At 38.0% G+C, this 18810-nt stretch overlaps 1 protein-coding gene across 11 annotated transcripts in view; it reads left to right on the forward strand.

Moving 5' to 3' along the window:
* Positions 1-18810, forward strand: part of SLC39A10 (solute carrier family 39 member 10) — a 109482-nt gene that overhangs the window by 33874 nt on the left and 56798 nt on the right. For 4 of the 11 annotated variants that reach the window (XM_081581435.1, XM_081581432.1, XM_081581441.1 and 1 more), the window contains one exon: positions 16651-16759. The exons of 1 other annotated variant lie outside the window; for it this stretch is intronic. The gene's annotated coding sequence lies outside the window, so the exon portion shown is untranslated. Of the gene's footprint in view, positions 1-1460; positions 1520-2071; positions 2273-16650; positions 16760-18810 lie in introns of those variants that run through there. 6 more of the 11 variants (XM_081581430.1, XM_081581438.1, XM_081581442.1 and 3 more) reach the window with 3 other exon arrangements.

Genomic DNA, 18810 nt, shown 5'->3' on the forward strand with positions numbered 1-18810 from the left:
CCTGCAGGAGTGAGGTCAATGGGTTGACTTTTTCAAAGAAACAAAGGGATAAAGGAAGCTGCCTATCGTGGCAGTCAGTAGGCCTTTACTGAGCACCTAAAAGACATTCTTTGTAGGGATACAAAACAAAAACAAAACAACCTTCCTTCATTAAATATGCAGAATACCAGACTATGTAGTCCTAATTGGGTTTGGATCTCAACTCTCCTCCCTACCTGTTCAGTGGTCTTAGGCAAGTTACTTGTGTCTCAGTTTCCTGGGGCAGGATAATAACTACTTCTTTGTGTTATGAGAATGAAACTAATACACATGTAGAGCAAACAGGAAGTATTTGCCACAGAGTAAATCTTGCTATTACTATTGATCATGGTTTTATGCACTCTGGTAGATATCAATAAGACATTCCCGTAACTCTCTGGCTGGATACAGAATCAGACACACCAGACAGAATAGATAAGTCTCACCATGGAGATCAAATAAGTGACAAAAAGCAGGGTAATGGAGTAAAGGCAGCCACCTTTTAAGAAAGTACCGGCTGTGAATTGCTCCTGAAGAGGGGAGAAAACAATTCACATGTCAAGTATGGTGTGAGCAAAGGAATGGGAGCAAGAATGAGCACGACATGATCAGGAGTCCTTGGAATTGCTTGGCTGAATCCAGAGGTTTTGCTACTGGGTGTTAAGAAATAATCGATTAAGCAGTAGAAGGTAGTGGAAGAGGTTGGAAAGTTGTCAGAAGCCTCGAGAATTCCTCTACGTGCGTGACAAGCTCTCTGGATTCAACTTTTTCTTTTAGGCTTGGAAGGCCCACAGGAAGTGCTCTTTAGAATAAATGGGAGGTGGGGGTGGGAGAACTATGCAAAATACCTCGCATTTAGCACTAAATAAGCATTAGTTCCTTTTTCCCCTCGGAGATTGAAAGGTTACTTTAATAAAGGGGAGGGGTTAAATTAACGTAGATGTTTAACTCCTGTACAGATAAACATTTTAATTTATCAATCTGAAACCTGGCTGAAGCGTTTTCGTTTAGAGCTTCCCTTACTCGTCCGCCTGCCGCGGGCGGCAGCAACCGACATGTAAAGCTCGGGGAAAAGGCGAGGGGTAAATGGTAGCTCCACGCATGCGTGAGTAAACCTTCTCAACTCCCCCGCGGCGTCTTTTCTTGGAACAAAACTAGCGCGGAGCAGCGGAGCTCCGCAGTTTGCGTAGACTCGAATTTCCTATTGCTCTCACGGTCCGTGTGGAATCCTCGAGTGGGGCAGTTCCCCTACGCTAGTTGCGTTATTCGAAGTGAATGGCTGGGTGGTGCGTGTACGCCCAGAGCGTAGCGCCCATAGGCGGACGGGGTGCGGCTGCGCAAGGACTTGAGTGGGCCGTGTACGCCGCTAGCGTAGCGTGGTGTCTGACGCGCGGGTCTCCGCGACGCAGTTGGCGCAGCCGGCTTTGGTGAATACACGATTTGGTGCAGCCGGGGTTTGGTACCGAGCGGAGAGGAGATGCACACGGCACTCGAGTGTGAGGTAACTATAAAACCCCGATTTGTTTACATTCCCTCCCCCAGAACCGGCCCCGTGCGCGGCGGAGACTGCGAGTCCCGGGACGGCGTGGGGGGTTAGAAAGGGAGACAGGAACCGGGGAGTCGGGGCTGAGTCCCTCGGGGATCGGGGCGCTGGGCTTCCCGCAGCTGCTGCAGTCGGCGGCGGCGGCGAGCCGGGCAGAGCGCGCGGTGGGCAGCGCGTGGGGCGCCGCCGCTCCTCGTGTGCGCTCTGGGCTGCTGCCGGGTTAGCGACCGGGCAGCCTCAGCCCCGCGTGCGGGACCCGCGCCCGAGTCAGCCTCCTGCCGAGGCTGGGGAGCAGTCGTGCGGGGAGTGGGGGAGTCGCCGCTGAGCAGGCGGCGGCGGTTGGGGGGCTGCGCGCGGCCAGCTAGGGGCCGAGGGTGGCGTTGCCGGTGGAGGCGGGGACGCGTTGGCCCGAGGATGGGAGGGTCCGCAGTCCGTTCTCGGAGGGGCTTGGAGACAGGCGGCGGCGAACGCCCCCGATTCTTCCTCTCGCGTGCTCCCCTCCTGTGTGTCACGGGGATCCCGGGGATGGAGCCTGGGCGCCGCTGTTCCGGCCCGGCAGGCTAACGGACGGTGGCGCCTCTGCTCCTACCGCGGGAGGCCTCGTGGGGGCTTGCTTTCTCCCCGACCAACCGAAAAGCCGAGGCGGGGCGCAGGGGAGTTGATATTGAAGCCAGCTGGAGACCCTGGAGCTGAGGGCTCGAGTGGGGCTGGGTAGGTGGGCGAGGCCGGGTGAGCGGGGAGGTGGCGCGGCTGCCCGGGCTTTGTTCGTGAAAGCCCTTTGGCGGAGAACCTTAGGGGGCCCACCAGGCTTCAGTACGTCGGGGAACCTTCGCAGCCCCGTCTCCAGGTCCAGGGATCTGCTCAACTCCTTGTTTCTCCCTTGGGATCCCCGAGTGCCCAGGCCTGGTGAAGGCGCAGGCGACGTGTGGCTTCCTGTGGCTTCTCTAAAGAACTGTTCACGTGGGAGGGAGCCTGTCCACATGGGCTGTCTTTATGAGCCGGGCACAAGGAAGAGAGATCTCCGCAGTATCCGCAGCCCTCAGTTGGAAGTGCCCTTCGCTCAGATCCCTGTTTTAAGTAATAAAGTGACATTAAAGCACATAATTTTAAAAGATGGTAGGTTATACTGTGGACTCTTTTAAAGTCTTTTACGCCGTTCAGTCCTCTAGTTTCACCTAGGAACTGAGTCATTCTTGATGTAGCAAAACGAGCAAGTGGCAAGTTTACGTTCCATTTGTGTGTGTGGTTTTTTTGTTTTTGGACGGGTATCTAAATTTACCTGATTAAGAACTAGCAAGTAGTATATTGGAAAAACTGGAGATTTAAAATGTACTTGATTGTAGTAATTCAATTGAAAGCCTGAAGACTCTTGTGTACTGTTTTTTGTTAGGACTTAATTCTACAGATGTTAAGTCATCTTGAATCAGTCTCGTGTTCTAGACCTTGGGTCCATACCAGTTATCTCACATCCCTACCTGCACTAAATGCTCGAGAGAGGATTATCAGTGTATTATCAATGATGAGTGATTAGAAGAAGAAAAGAAAAGAATGATGTACTGGAGGAGCTTTTTTTGTATGGTGAAGTTCAGAATGATGATTTTAAGTGTATGGAATACATAAGTTTACGGAGAATCCAGTTGTACTGAAATATAACCAAAATTTTAAATATTAATGGTGAATCCATGCTTTAGTAAAGCATTAAATATCAAGAGTAATGGCAGGTCATAATGCCTAATTTCAAACTAGTGAGGACTGTAAATATAGGATTTAATTTGAATGATTTTTATTAGTGTCAGGTTCTGCATGTTAACTGATTTTTTTTTTTTTTTTTGCCTACATTTATAACTGAAGGGATAACTAGGGTTAATTTAAGATATATCCTTCTGTATCCAGATTCTCAAACCTGAATTCTATATACATCTCCCTGGTTAATAACCCCTGTGTAATTTGTGCTACTTTAGAAGAAGTGGTTAGTTATGAGGTGACATCAATGTATCACGTGATAACTTTTACTTGGGGCTTCCCAGGTAGCTCAGTGATAAAATCGCCTGCCAATGCAGGAGACACGGGTTTGACCCCTCGGTCAGGAAGATCCCCTGGAGAAGGAAATGGCAACCCACTCCAGTATTTTTGCCTGGAAAATCCCTTGGACAGAGGAGTCTGACAGGCTACAGTCCATAGGGTCACAGAGAGTGGGACACAACTTATCCATTAAACAACAACCTTTACTTATTCTTCGTGTTAATTTGTATTCCACTAACAGCTTAAAAGTCAACACACTTCCTCCACTTTTTTGAGCACTTGATTTGAAGCCCTTTTTAGGAGGCTTCCAGTTTGGTATGCAGATACTTCAATAAGTGGTGTTTTCTTTTTGTTTTCAAACAGATTTATGAAGAATATAGGGTATAGATGTTATAACAAGGGTAATTATTCAACAACAGGAATGATTATTTACTTTTAATTAAAAGAGAATTATGTTGTTAACCATTCTATTACCTCACTTCCTCGACCCTTATTTTGGCCACTGTTGGAGAGAATGTAGGGCTTGGAGTGAGACTTAAGATTCAAAACTGATCCATTATTAACTAGTTTGGTTACCCTGAGCAAGTTTCTTTATCTTAATCTTTTATCTGTGAACTTGGAAGTACCAGAAAAATCTATCTCATGGTTTACTGTGACCTTTAAATGACATAATGAATCAAAGGGCTACAGATGATTCATTTTACCTTCTTTTCTACATGCAAACCTTCCAGTTCATTAGTGGTTGAAGGACTATCCAGAATGAGGTTTAATGGTCTCTACTGGGCCACTGAAGAGGATAGTTATTGTTATTCTGTTGTTCATATGTAATAAGCCATAAAATTTCTTCTTATTTTGCATTTTCTAATTTGTAATTACATACATACGTCTTTTTTTCTGCAAAACTAAATTCCTTGAGGGGCACATACTCCATAGCTTTTTGTCAAATAATGCTTGTGGACACCTTATCCAGTGTATGTACAGAACTCTTTAATCAAATTAAAAATGTTAATTGAGTGATACAAAATTTAAATTCAGTATTAACCAAAGGAAATACTTTGGATTTTTATATGTCAGCCCTTATCTGCATAGTGGCTACCTCAAGAATGGAAATACTTTTGTATGTATATATCAAAAGGACTATCACTAGTGTATTTTAAACTTATTCACAAGTTGCAAAAGAGTATGCAGTATGAAATGGAAAAGAGGTATAGGTAATCAAAACAGCTAGTATTTTTGCTTTATAACAGGTTTATAACCTATAAGGTCATCTTTCATTACAAGTAATTCTCATTAAAAATATACTAACTTTAGCTGTTAAGAAGAGTTCCCGTTTGTCCCAACAGTTTGATGCTGCCCCCTAGTGTTTGATTCACCTTGAAGTTTTCATTCCCCTTCATCTTTACCTTTCCCTAAAACAACACTATTTTAAGTTCCAATTAGAAGCTTTAGTGCTACTTATGTAGTTTGAGATTTCCTCCAGTTGGTTAATGTTGCTATGAGTCATTTTGAACTGTTAAAAAGCTATTGCTTTTCACCCTAATTTTTCAAATAGAGGGTGAGTTTGGATGGAGATTGAACAGTATAAGTCCTTGTTTTCTTGCAAATTATGTTGGAGGAATTTTTCAGACAGAAAGAGGGCTGTATGTTAAATATGTATCTTTGAGATTAACTTTGTATATGAATAGTATCAGTTACTTCAGTCTGGGTTTCTTCTAGTTTAACTTAGCCCCATATAACTGTATTGCCTCCACTGTACTGAAAATGTTAAACTCACATAGCCTTTTGTTTTTGGTTCAAGTTTTTTGGAAGTTTGACTTTTATAGAATGAAATTTGAAAAATAGTCTCAAGGACCTTTAATAACCATAAGATTTCATATACTCATTTATGTAAACTCTTATTAAAATGTCAAATTATAGCAGTTATCAGTATTCCAGACTACTTTTTTCATTTTCATTTTCTGTAAGTTCTGTGAATAGACCACACACAAAACAGGTTTTTCCAAAATAAGCAAAATATATAAGCAGATATTCTTGACAAATATTTACTATTATCAGAATATTCAAAAGTGTATCAGTAGATATGAGGTAATTTTTAACTGAAATTGTAAAGTTTAACAATAGCATTATTGAAATTATTTTCAGCTGTTTAAGAGACCATGTTTAATATTCAGAACACAATAATTTATTGTCAGCACATCATAGAACATACAGTGTCAAACTCTAATACATTTTTAGTATTAGATTTTTCATGTGAAAAGATATTGAATGGGATGATGGTTTCAAATTTGTTCAGTTGCTCAGTCGTGTCTGACTCTGCAACCCCATGGACTGTAGCATGCCAGGCTTCCCTGTCCATCACCAACTCCTGGAACTTGCTCAAACTCATGTCCATCAAGTTGGTGATGCCATCCAACCATCTCATCCTCTGTTGCCCCCTTCTCCTCCTGCCTTCAGTCTTTCCCAGCATCAGGATCTTTTCAAGTGAGTCAGTTCTTTGCATCAGGTGGCCAAAATATTGGAGTTTCAGCTTCAACATAAGTCCTTCCAGTGAACACCCAAGACTGATCTTTAGGATGGACTGGTTTGATCTGTTTGCAGTCCAAGGAACTCTCAAGAGTCTTCTCCAGCACCACAGTTCAAAAGCATCAATTTTTCGGCGCTCAGCTTTCTTTATAGTCCAACTCTCACATCCATATGTGACTACTGGAAAAGCCATAGCTTTGACTAGATGGACCTTTGTTGTCAGTATCTCTGCTTTTTAATATGCTATCTGGGTTAGTCATAGCTTTTCTTCCAAGAAGCAAGTGTCTTAATTTCATGACTGCAGTCACCATCTGCAGTGATTTTGGAGCCCAGGAAAATAAAGTCTCTCACTGTTTCCATTGTTCCCCATCTATTTGCTGTGAAGTGATGGGACTGGATGCCATGATCTTAGTTTTTTGAATGTTTCAGATTTGTAAGTATACAGATAAAACCTAAAATTTTTTTCAAGTACAGTTTCAATTATTTTCATTAAGAATTAGTGGTATATGATTTTGTGATTTTATATTTATAGGCTTTCCTGGTGGCTCAGTGGTAAAGAATCTGCCTGCCAATGCAGGAGAAGGGAGTTCAATCTCTGGATTGGGAAGATCTCCTGGAGAGGGAAACAGTAACCCATTCCAGTATTCTTGCCTGGGAAATCCCATAGACCGAGGAGCCTGACAGGCTATAGTCCATGGAGTTCCAGAGTCAGACATGACTTAGCGACTAAACAACAATTATGGTTTATATTTACCTTTTATAATATATGTTTTATTGCCAAAAGAGAAGGTATCAGTTGTTTTTGCGTTAACATTTCATATAGCCATGTTTACACTTATTTTGGGAGACCATCCTTCCCATTCATAGCAGTGGTTTTTGGAAATTAGTGAATGAGAATGTTGGAGATACCTTTTATCATTATAAGATTATATACTTTCATGGGACCCAGAGCATTGTTATTAGAATTACTAATTACTGTGAACTGCTGTATGAAAGTTATTTTTAATGCTCTAGTAATTATCAAAGACTTGTCAGTCAGTGATCACTTTAGTTTTTAGATTTATTTTCACTCACATAGAAGTAGAAAATTGCTTTCAGTTTTAGTAACAAGGTCACAAATACATATATCCCACTGCCCTGTTACTTTGTTTGTAAAAAAAAAAAAAAAAGACATTTCAGATGTGCTTCATACCTTTAAACTTTTTTTCTGACTTCACTTTACATGTTCTGTGAAGTTTTGAGTTTTACAGTAGTGGTTTCCTCTATTGTTGTCTGTTTAATTGGTAAATTTTTAAAAAATGTGTAGATTAAGTCAAGGGTCAGCAAGTTATGGCCATGGACCAAATCAGTTTGCTTTTCTAAATTAAATATTAATGGATACATGAATATATTGTGTATTGCTGCTTTGTGCCATAATGACAGAATTGAGTAGGTGCCATAGAGACTGAGTTCAGTTCAGTTCAGTCGCTCAGTCGTGTCCGACTCTTGGCGACCCCATGAATTGCAGCACGCCAGGCCTCCCTGTCCATCACCAACTCCCGGAGTTTACCCAAACACATGTCCATCGAGTCAGTGATGCCATCCAACCATCTCATCCTCTGTCGTCCCCTTCTCCTCCTGCTCCCAATCCCTCCCAGCATTAGGGTCTTTTCCAATGAGTCAGCTCTTCACATGAGGTGGCCAAAGTATTGGAGTTTCAGCTTCAACATCAGTCCTTCCAATGAACACCCAGGATTGATCTCTTTTAGGATGGATTGATTGGATCTCCTTGCAGTCCAAGGGACTCTCAAGAGTCTTCTCCAACACCACAGTTCAAAAGCATCAATTCTTTGGCGCTCAGCTTTCTTCACCGTCCAACTCTCACATCCATACATGACCACTGGAAAAACTATAGCCTTGACTAGACGGACCTTTGCTGGCAAAGTAATGTCTCTGCTTTTCAATATGCTATCTAGGTTGGTCATAACCTTCCTTCCAAGGAGTAAGCGTCTTTTAATTTCGTGGCTGCAATCACCATCAGCAGTGATTTTGGAGCCCCCCAAAAATAAAGTCTGATGCTGTTTCCACTGTTTCCCCATCTGTTTCCCATGAAGTGATGGGACCAGATGCCATGATCTTAGTTTTCTGAACGTTGAGCTTTAAGCCAACTTTTTCACCCTCCTCTTTCACTTTCATCAAGAGGCTCTTTAGTTCTTCACTCTCTGCCATAAGGGTCGTGTCATAGAGACTATACTGCCTGCAAATCCTAAAATGTTAACTATCTGACCCTTTAAGTCAGCCAACTCCTGGATCTAGCTAGCTCTTCATATTCTATCATTATTTGACATGTTGCTGTTTTTAAAATATTTACATTTTCCTAGTTCCTATATGAGTAAAATACTTTAGCAGAGAAGCATTCAAATATGAATGAATGGGTAATAATATGAGTTCTCAGGTATCCTTGACATAAATAGTATAAGAAGCTTTTTGTCTCTTCCCTGTCAGAGGAATAGCACCCTTATTTATGACGCTTAGAGTTGTAATGTGCCTTTCGACCTGGAGCTACTACCTATCTCGATCCGTGTTTCTACTACTGCTTATGCAGTGTCTCTCAGTTTACCTTCTTGCGTTTAAAAGGTGACTGTGTCTTACTTGTACCTCCTCACAGCAGAAAGTGTTTCATGTTTATTTTTAGACCTTCTCCCTGCCCCTTCCTCTTCCCTTTCCTCCTTTCTCCTTTGTTCCCGCTTCCCTTAGGAAGCAGTTAGTGACTGCATGTTTACAGAACTGTGAACAGGTGTTTTGGTGTAATACTGCTCAGTGCACCTTTGCTGAAGTTGAATCATTATTTTATTCTGTTTACATGTGAATAAGTATACTTTGTGCTTTGTTGTAAAAGAACATAGCCTCATGATGAAGGAAAGATTGATTTATACAGCGTATCAAGATATATAGAGTAAGAAATGATTTGTTATTACTTTGCAAATCAGTGAGGTCAGTAAGTGTAATATTTGAAAAACATTTTATGTAATTATAATGTAATAGTTAATTATTATGCATAATTACAACAACATTGAGAACAGATACCATGTATTCTATATAATGTATGTTGCAAAGCAACAGAATTATGTTTTCTATTTCCATGAACCTTGTTTAATGTAGAATTTCAACTGACTTCATACTTGTTAATGTTTAGAATATATATGTTAAGATTTTTGTTTTAAATTAGCATACTCTTGTTTCTTCAAGTAAGGTGAATTATCTGATATATATAGCAACAACAACAACCGGTGTAAGGAAGTTTATTTTCAAGAAAATAATCATTAATTTAAAAAAAGAACTGAAGAAGGCAATCAACTACAATCAAATCACTGAAAGAGATTTTAAAAAACAGTGTTTAAGCACACTGTAAATGTAATATTATCTAAAATATAATTTACAATTTGATTTCTGCTTAAACACACGCACTTGGAAGTTTTATTAAGGCTAAAATGTAAGCTTTCTTAGTGAACAGATAAAAGACTATTGTTTGTTAGTTCAGTGGTTGTTTTATTTTCCCTAAAAAAGAAATGGATGTTATGGATCATGTTAATTTTAATTACAGCTTTTTTTTTTTTAAGAAAACAATACATATTAAATATAGGGAGGAAATAAAACTTCTTAAATTTAGAAGTCATGAAGAAATTACAAAAATAAATTATGACTTCAGTGCATGTACATGGAAACACATCTATCCATGAAAGGGAAAACATTGTAATCAAAGTAAAAAGGCACTGGACAGAATTGAAGATGTTTTCTGCAGAAAATATGACTAAGCCATGTTATATAAAAAGTTGATGTATGTTTATAAAAATATTGAGACACCAGGAATAATTTGAAAATGTAAATAAGAATAAGGTAATTTTGTATTGTGTGTGTGTTCAGCCCTTTACAACCCCATGGACTGTAGTGTGCTAGACTCTGTCCATGGGATTTTCCAGGCAAGAATATTGGAGTGCGTTGCTGTTTCCTTCTCCAGGGGTTCTTCCTGACCCAGAGATCCAACGTGCTTCCTTCTCGTGCATCTCCTGCATCGGCAGACTAATTCTTTACCCCTCTGCCACCTGGGAATTTTACCTGTTCCAAAATTAATAGTAGCAACTACTGATGAGAATACTAAGATCATACAGCTGGTGGCAGTATAACCAAATTTAATTTGTCTAGAAAACAATTTGAGAGTAGGTAACAAGACCTGTTTGAAAGTATTCAGACTTTTGTGGTCTTTCCCCATATCTTGAACTTATGCAACCAAGCAGGTAACTAAAAGCAATAGCACAAATTGAAGTTAAAATGATTATATAATGTGATTAAAACTCTATAAACAAATGCTTGTGAAATCTTGAAACTGTAATTCACTTTCCTCCACATGTGACACAATGTGACTTTGTTCAACAGAAACTAACGTTTATAATTGCTGTATTGTAGTTTTTTCAGTCAGAAATATACATGAATATAGTTCAAAGAATTAAATAGTTCTATGAAATTAAGGTTGGGGAAAAGAAAAAAAAAATCAGTCCTCTGTCTTTCACATTCTGCCTAGAGATATAAGGAACTCTTTCGGTTTCTTAGTTGTTTTTCTGTTCACTGCCATGTCTCCAATATATTCATAACTTGTTGATTTTCAATTTTAGTCATTGTCTCCTTCAGATTTAGCACTCTTCCCATCTCTCCATGAACCCTCTCATTTCCTATATCTCAATTTTTCAGTACAGTTATGTTGTAATTCTGGTTTAGAACAGTAGTGTTATATTTTTATGACTATAAAAGGTTATTTGCAGCTGTAAACTGGTACTTACCCTGCACAACTATTTTTCCCCCTGGCATTAATAATTTTCTTATTTTTTCTTTTTCTAAATGTCTATATATCACAAAATCTACCCCAGTCTGTGTATCTGAATGTGATTCTGTAATACAGAGAATGTGCCCTAAAACACTCTATGTTTATTTAAGAATTTTATGTAGTTTTCTTTATATTGGAGAAGGTTGAACTTGATCATAAAGATGGATTGATAATTGATTAACGAAATTGGTGTTTGCTAGTAGAAATTAAGTAGTTTTGACATTTGAATTATAATTTTGTAAGATTCCGCTAAATAGCAGAACAGAACCATTTAACTTTGTTCAAACAACTGTAAGGACAGCTAAAATTTATCAGATAGAAAGTTTCCCTGGTGGAGAAGAAGTAGCCTGTGTTGTCAGCAGCATCAAAAAATGATAATGTTATAAAAATGTTGTCTTGGAGATTCTGTTTTTTTTCCCCTAATCTTATGGAAAGGAAGGATCATTTTACCTGGCAGTGCTTATGAATGGTAAGTTGGTACAAAATCAGAGATGTGTAACAGTGACAAGATGCTGAAAAAGGAAAATAGGAAGAGTGACGATGAATGGAATAATAAAGATTTGAGGCAGTGGCAGTAACTATTCTTTGAAGGCAACGGTCAGGGATGAAGAATGGAAAGAAAACACAGCTCTGCAAGTTGAAAGGAAAAGGCATGTGTTTCTCATCCAGGTCCTAAGGTTAGCTCTCTGTCTTTAAGTCCTCTTTATGACTACATGTTGTGTAGATGTATATGCATTTGTAGTGGAAAGAGGTTGAAGCTTATTAAATTGAAAGGCTAACTAAAATTATAAACATTTTAGTAGCTTCAAAAGGCATCACAATATTTTGTGATTGATAGAGGTCAGCCAGCTCATACATTTACAAATCTTGGATGTTCTTTGTATTCACAAGCAGCAAAACAAACACAGGAATGTCAAAGGTGGCTTTCTACAATATGGTTCCAGATTCCCTGTAATGAATGCTTGAAAAGCAGAGACTTCAGATAGTTTGAAAATTTAATGAGAAAATGTAGGTTTGTACATGAATGTTTAGAATACAATAATAGATTTGGTGTGTGATTGCTTGATCTGGTACATTTGATCAATGCTCATGTTTATATTCTGTCTCTTGAAAAATGAAAGTGAAACAGGAGGAGCCCTGAATTTTGCCTGAGCTCCATTAGCATGCCTCTGCTATTTTCATATGAATGAGTTGCAGGGTAAATATTAGAGATTGTGCTTATTTTGGTAATAGCTACATTGACATTCCAAACTGAGGTAAAGTGGGGAAATGAAAAAGGAAACCTTGAAGCTCTAAGAGGATTTAAGGGTTCTTGATAAGGACTCATTACTGAAGTAATTTTATGCCTTGAAGTTTTATAAAGTCGGTGAAACTGGTATGTCATGGTAATTCTTCGCAACTTTTTCTCAGTTTATGCCTCCTGTAATCTAAGAGTTGTTCTTGGATGTACTAACACTGCATATGCCCTCAGAATATTTTTGGTAGCATTCTTTGGAAGGAGTCAAAGTGAAGGGACATTTTTCCCATTCTGGTTCTGTACTTTTCAGAAGTTAAGTGAAAGACGTGTAGTACCACATCAAATAGTGGTAATACTTCAGGTTAATAAACTTTACAAAGTACACATTTCATATACATTAATTCAGTTGGTGGATATACGTAGGGACTATTTCCCCTGTTCTTCAGAGAGGAAACAGTGACAATGCTAGGATGAACTAGAGACGAAGGTTTCTGACTCCTGATTCTATTCTATGTACATTGCATTGGGTGGTTATATCAGAAATGGAATTTAAAATGGATCCAAGTTCAGTTCAGTCGCTCAGTCATGTCCGACTCTTTGCGATCCCATGGACTGTAACATGCCAGGCCTCCCTGTCCATCCCCAACTCCTGGAGTTTACCAAGTAAACTTGGATCCTGGAGGATCCAAGTTATATTACTATTAATAACTTGCACTTAAATAGCATTTAAACATTTACAATAAAATGGAAAAACATTTAAAACTTTTATCATTACAAAAAAGGATACACATTATTTTATTTGGTTTTCATAATTACTGTGAAATAGAACAGGAATTAAAACCCCCACTTTATACGTGGAGTAAGACTTATAGAGGCTAAGTAATTTGCCCAGCATCTTACAGCTAGTAAGTGGTAAGACCAGGTTTCTGAGATCTTTGCCTTTTAGACTAGTATTTCTTCAGTAAACAACTAGTGTCATTGCTTCTCATGCATTTTGTGTGTACTGCTGTTGAATCGTAGGGGGAAACTAAATTGGTGTCTGACTACATGGATAAATTTTGCTGAAGTCATTTAGTAATATACCAGTTGTATTATATTTATGTGATCCAGGATATAAATAAAACAAATTTCTGCCGTGATAGTGAAACCTTTCCCCAAAAATGAAGTCGTCTTTGAAATTAGGGTGCCATGTATATTATTGAATAGATTTTCATGTTAAGTTTACTTAATACATGATATATTTCTATAATCCAGATTGAGGGTTTTAGTGATTTCTCTCTTGGTTTCCACCACATCGACCTTTAAGATATCAATCTGGAACTTTGAAATAGCTAGTTTTAAAACATTGCTAAGTGATTTATAATATTTTTTCTCTGATTGTTAGTTTGTATATATATGTATTTGTATGTGTGAGAGTCAAGAACCCGAGACAGACATTAACTTCTGGTTCTTTCATTTGACCTACATTTTCCTTTTAAAAAAAAAATCCCTTTGAGTAAAAGTTGTTTGCTTTGTTCTTAATCAAATGAATAGATATACTTAGTTGGCCTCTCTAGTAACAGGAACCACGTATTGGGAATAGAATTATTTCAGTGCTTATTATTTTTCTTACATCAGTCAATCATTTTCTTAAGTAATATAGTGATATTAGGGATTCCTTAGTGTCTCAGCGGTAAAGAATCCTCCTGTAAAGGAGATGTGGATTCAATCCCTGGGTCGGGAAGATCCCCTGGAGGAGGAAATGGCAACCCACTCTAGTATTCTTGCCTGGAGAGTCCCGTGGACAGAGGAGCCTGGCAGGCTACAGTCCACGGGGTCGCAGGGTCAGACACTTAGCGCACATTCTCATAGTGATATAAACTTTTTTTTTTTAAACTGACTGTAAGTATTAGAGGCCATTTCTTTTCCCTTTAAAATATTTTGGTAGTATATTTTAGATGGATTGCATTAGTAGTTATCCCACAGTGTTCTGGTTTTTAAGATACACAGATATGCTGGTGTAGCAGAAAGAGCCCCTGACTTTCAAGTCAGGGCACTGCCACGAACTTGAAATATCACTTAATCATATGTATACCTCTGGGTCTTAGATATCCATGTATTTTTTAAAAAAGTGTTTAGTTGATTATACTTAAAAATCTTTTCATCTTAAACTTTCTACAACATTATTTTCATTTGTATGAAATAAAGATCATTATCTTTCTTCAGGCAAAATACCTATAGACAGATTAGTGTACTTTAGGTATGTTCTTGATAAAATGTTTTATTTACTTAAAAATTGAAAAATTTATTTGTCATTTTATGTAGGAAAACTACAATTGAAAGCCTGTAATTAAAAGTTCTTGTAAATCTTTATAGAAGAATTTACTGTGGAGATTATCAATCCTGATAAGGTTTTAGTTAACCTTTTTCTTAGGTATAATCATATATTTTGTTAAGCAAGATTCTTTGGATACAAATGACTTTTTTTCTCTGGTTAAAAAATGGATTTTCCATTACGGTATTTTTAAGAATGCATGCAAAAACTGGTGAAATTAGAATAAGATCTCTAATTTAGTTAACAGTATTATATCAATGTCAGTTTCCTGGTTTTGAAAATGTACTGTGCTTATGTAAAATGTTTTCATTGGGGAAAATTGGGTAAAAAGTACATGGGTAAACCCTGAACTATTTTCACAAGTTCAAGTTCTTGTGAGTCTTAAATTATTTTAGAAAACTTAAATTCATCTTTGGGTATGGTTAAGTATGGGTCTGTTTCTAGAAACTGCATATTACTGATTTTACTAATTGAAAGTTGAAATATGTATTCTTAGTGGATTAAAAATTATGTTTTGCCTGAAATGCAGAACACCTCTAGAAAAGCACTCAGATCTTAACAGTGAAAGTGAAAGTCGCTCAGTCGTGTCTGACTCTTTGTGACCCCGTGGACTATACAGTCCATGGAATTCTCCAGGCCAGGATACTGGAGTGGGGAGCCATTAAGTGTAAACCTTGACAAGTTTATGAAGTGAACACACCTGGGTAACCAGCACCCACGGGTAAAGATAGAACACAAACTGCAGCGCAGAACTCCTGCCTGGTTCCTCTCATCACTTTTCACACCAAAGAATAGCCACTAGCCTCACTGAATTTTTAGGTCTGATGTTAGTGTTAAAATGCTAGTGAATTCTATAGAAAAATGTGGATTTCATTTTTTCTTTGCCTCAAATGTAATGTATTTACATCAGAAATAGTGTACACAGCACAATGATTAAAGTACTTAATTGTGAATTAACCTGACCCTTCATGTAGAAATTACACAATGAGAGAATACTTAAACCTTTCACTGTGATAGTATATTGGAAATCAGTAACAAAAGATGAAATTAAATGTGTAGTGGCAACTGTGAGTTATTTTCCAGAAACCATTCTTTTCTTGTGCAGTAGGATTATGCGTAGCTGTCTATAGTACCCAGAAGTCTTGAGTGAATAAGTTAATGTATGTTTGCTGAATTGAAAACCAAATCAGTTATAAAACTAATATTCTCAATTCCCAAAACTTAGAAAAACTGTGAAACATAAGTGACAGCAGAAGATTTTATCTAGAGCAAAACTGAGTCCTGTAAAGTCCAGTATTTAGGATTGAGTGGTAAATGGACTTGGGCAACATTTCCACCATTCCTGCTTCCACCCTGAAGATCTTTTTGCTATGGATAGAAAAGGATCCTTAAGAAAAGGATTCCATAGAATGCTTGGGAACTGTAAGTTGTAGGTGAGACTGTATTTTCCAATCTCCTTATTTATTTGATTGATTGAGCCAATGTGGCTATGTTCTTGCCAATGAAGTCTGAGAAGTGATGAAAGCAATATCTACTTTATTTGATGCTTCAGAAATTTCTGAACCTAGATTTCCATTGTTTGCTTTACCACTGACAAGAATAGCACTCATGTAAGATTGATGTGTCTCTGACTGACTGGGGCTCACAAACCTGGAGCAGTCATCTTGGACGGGTATTAAGAGGAATAAACCTGCTTGTTTCTTAAGCCACTACCCTTTGAGAGAGGTTTCTTTGCAATAGCTGCTTAGTCTGTGCTGACAAATGCATACTTCATCCAAGTGATTCTTAGGCACATATCTGCTATAGCTGTTCTAAAGTTGCAAAGTTGATGTATGATTTACTTTTAAGAATACTTAACACAGATTTAAATATTACCTGTATAATGTCACTCAGGTATTTATTTGCCTTCCTGTGATGCTCTCTTGAATGTAAATGATTATGATTAGAGGACTCAAGATGTCAGAATCTTTTCAGTAAACAAATTGAGTACGTTTAAAAAGTGTTTAAAAATGAAAATTTAAAGCTCATATAGATCACTGACATTTTTTGTGTTGCATGGAGTCATTCATTTGATGTTGCCTGATCTATATGTATGTATGTTTTATTTTCACCACTGGTACTTATTCATTTGACAGTGGGATAATATGCACTGAAGAAACGGCAAGACATTTACATGTCAGATGAACAGAGCAACATTCATTCAGAATATCGCCTTTCACTAGCATCTTCTAGTGGAAAACCAAGGTAATTGTAGGGTGTGTAATGTCCTCTTTCTGCTATTAATAGCAATTGTCTTAATTATCTATGCTCTTTCATCTTCATTAGTCTATAAGTAAAAATAATATGTTTTAAATGATGACTTTATCCTGTGTGTGTGTGTGTGTGTGTGTGTGTGTTAGTCGCTCAGTCATGTCCAACTCTTTGCGACCCCATGGACTGTAGCCCACCAGGCTCCTTTGTCCATGGGATTGTCCAGGCAAGAATAATGGAGTGGGTTGCCGTTTCCTTCTCGACTTTATCCTTGAGACTATTATATAAGAAACTGAAGTGTTTGGATTAAAGAAACAAAATCTCCAACTTAATGTAGCTTTGGGATTAAATATATTTTATAGACTATTTTCCTAAATTCTTAACTCACATAAGCCACATATGATCATTAAACCTAATTTATTCATGTAATACTCAATTTAATTGAGTATCATTTGACATAAATGGGAGTGTTTGATAATTTACTTGTATTAGGTAGTGTCTCAAACTTTAGCTAGCAACAGACTTAACTAGGAAGACTGGTTAACACTGCTAAGCCCTAACCCCAGAGGTCCAGATTTAGTAGGTCTGGGTGGGGTGAAAGAATTTACATTTCTAAGAAATTCTCAGGTAATCATGATATGGCTTCTGCTGCTCCTCCAATATATGTTGATTAATCACTGATGGTGGTTAGGTATCAAACTTTAAAAAAGCACATACAGTACAGATGACCTCTGACTTAGGGTATTTTGAGTTTACAGTGGTGAAAAAGCAGTATGCATTCAATATTTGAATTTTGAATTTTTATCTCTGCCCAAGCTAGTGATACGCAGTACAGTACACTCATGATGCTGGGCAGTGGCAGTGAGCTGCAGCCCACAGTCAGTTGTGCAATCACAGGGGTAAACAGGCATCCTGTATTGATTCATACAGCCTTTTTTTTTTTTCCATACAACCTTCTGTTTTTCACTTTCAGTACACTATTCAATAAAGTTCATGAGATTATTATGAAACAGGCTTTGTGTTAGATGATTTTGCCCAACGGTAGGCTAATTAATAGTAAGTGGTCTGAGCATGTTTAAAGTGCTAGCTGTGATGTTCAATAGAAATGTATATTAAATGTATTTTCAGCTTACAATATTTTTCAAGTTAGGATGGATTGAGGCATAGTCCCACCATTAAGTTGAGGAAGATCTGTGTAACAAAGACCTGAAACCCATTATGCTGGTTTAACAAATACTAAATATTTTGTCACATTGCCTCAGCTTCCCTTCACTTTTTAAGAAATAAAACACTGCAGATGCTGCTAAATATGCATACTATCTCTACCATCTGACTCCCTTTCTTCTCTTGTGAAAAGATAACTACTCTCTAGAATGTAATCACCCCCATATTAAGCTCTTTCAACATGTATATGTACTCCCAAATTAAGGTATTTTGCATGTTTTTAATTGTGTTTAAATGAAATGACATATCTTTTTGAACTTTACTATTTATGTTTCTAAGATTTGTGCTTGTTCTGTATTGTTTCATAGCCACACATTTGTAACTTCAGCATAGTTTTTAATTACATAAGTATCCATATTTTTTTTCACTCTGTTCTTCTGATGTGTATTTAGGTTTGTGTCGGGCACTAATGGTTATATAATAAATTGCCATTCCTCATTTACCTCCTTTTTCCTTGTTGTGAGTATGCCTCCCATATGTATAGGAAAGATGGCTTATTTCCAATCACAAGAGAATGAATGTTGATTTGTCTTAGCTAATGTTGGAATTTTATCCTTTATCAGTTTTATTATGGGTATGTAGTACAGTCCCAATGAAAGACAGGTAAAGCGAAATCTGAGAGGAGCTTCTAGGAAGTTTTTGTCCCTGAATAAAAAGAAGAAGATGAACCTTCCAGCTTTGGATATGGTTGTGCAAGGATGGAGTAGTTACAGCAAGATCAGTTTTTTGAAGTTCTGAGGAGACAGATCTGAGGATGAGAGAGTTTGGGTTATTGCTTTTGTAATTGTCCTTAAACCATTTTCCCCCAAGTTTTTAATGTG

Source organism: Giraffa tippelskirchi, chromosome 3 (genome assembly GCF_054371585.1).
Source record: "Giraffa tippelskirchi isolate mGirTip1 chromosome 3, T2T-mGirTip1v1.2.pri, whole genome shotgun sequence".
NCBI lineage: Eukaryota > Metazoa > Chordata > Mammalia > Artiodactyla > Giraffidae > Giraffa > Giraffa tippelskirchi.